The sequence below is a fragment of the Bison bison genome, unplaced genomic scaffold, assembly GCF_000754665.1.
Source record: "Bison bison bison isolate TAMUID 2011002044 unplaced genomic scaffold, Bison_UMD1.0 scf7180017864355, whole genome shotgun sequence".
NCBI classification, from domain to species: Eukaryota; Metazoa; Chordata; class Mammalia; order Artiodactyla; family Bovidae; genus Bison; species Bison bison.
The window spans coordinates 472410-473721 of record NW_011494927.1 but is presented as its reverse complement, the minus strand read 5'-3'; positions in this window follow the sequence as shown (position 1 = coordinate 473721).

Genomic DNA, 1312 nt, shown 5'->3' with positions numbered 1-1312 from the left:
TTCGACCCTTGGTCCAGGAAGATTCCTCATGCTGCAAGGTGACTAAGCACCACAACTACTAAGCCTGCACTCTGGAGCCCATGAACCGCAACTAGTGAAGCCCGTGCACCCTGGAGCCCACGCTCCAAAACAAGAGAAGCTATGGCAATCAGAGTTGCATGTACCACAACATAGAGAGTATCCCCCATTGCTGCAACTAGAGAAAGCCCGTACACAGCAACAAAGCCCCAGTGCAGCCATAAATAAATAAAATTAAAACAACAACAAAAACAAAACAAAACAAAACTGGTTATTGCAGAAGTAGGTTGGCTTCCTGGGCTGGTTGTTGCACTGCCTGTAACACTGCCCCATAGCCTGTAACAACCAGCCCAGGAGGCCAACCTACTATCTGCAATTCAGTTCAGTTCCGTTCAGTCACTCAGTCATGTCCAACTCTTTGCAACTCCATTGGAGTTGCAAAGGACTGCAGCATGCCAGGCCTCCCTGTCCTACCGGGGTCCAGCCCCGGTTGGATCCAGGGATTCCCTCGGGAGGACGGTGTTGGCAAAAAGAATAGATAAAAGGAAAAAGAGACAGAGGTGAACTAACTGGTTTATGTGGGAAACTAATAAAACCTGTGACACCAGGTTTGCTCTGACCACGGAGGCCACAGGCGCCCTCTCGAATAGCGGAAGGTGCCCCACCTTAGGCACCTTCTTGAGTGGGTCTTAGAAGCCTAGGCAAGTAAGTGGTCTCAGAGAGCCCCCACGCTCCAAGTCAGTCACCCTGAAGGAAGAACAGAGAAGAAAAGGAGAGAAAAGGAAGCAAGAAAGAACAACACGGGGAGACCAAGCTTTGAGCAAGGCCCATAGCTTTATTTACAAAGGGAGCTTAAGTTGTGCATAGAGGATAATGCTGCTGCTACTGCTGCTGCTAAGTCACTTCAGTCGTGTCCGACTCTGTGCGACCCCATAGACGGCAGCGCACCAGGCTCCCCTGTCCCTGGGATTCTCCAGGCAAGAACACTGGAGTGGGTTGCCATTTCCTTCTCCAATGCATGAAAGTGAAAAGTGAAAGTGAAGTCGCTCAGTCGTGCCCAACTCTTAGCGACCCCATGGACTGCAGCCTACCAGGCTCTTCCATCCATGGGATTTTCCAGGCAAGAGTACTGGAGTAGGTTGCCATTGCCTTCTCCGTAGAGGATAATAGGGGGTGTAAAATCATGCAGTCAGTAGTCTTAGATCCTTATTGAGACCAGGCTTTCTTTTCTGCAAACTTATCGTATACAAATGGTTTAGGTGATTCTGGCCAGATCATCTTCTGGCCAGAAGGC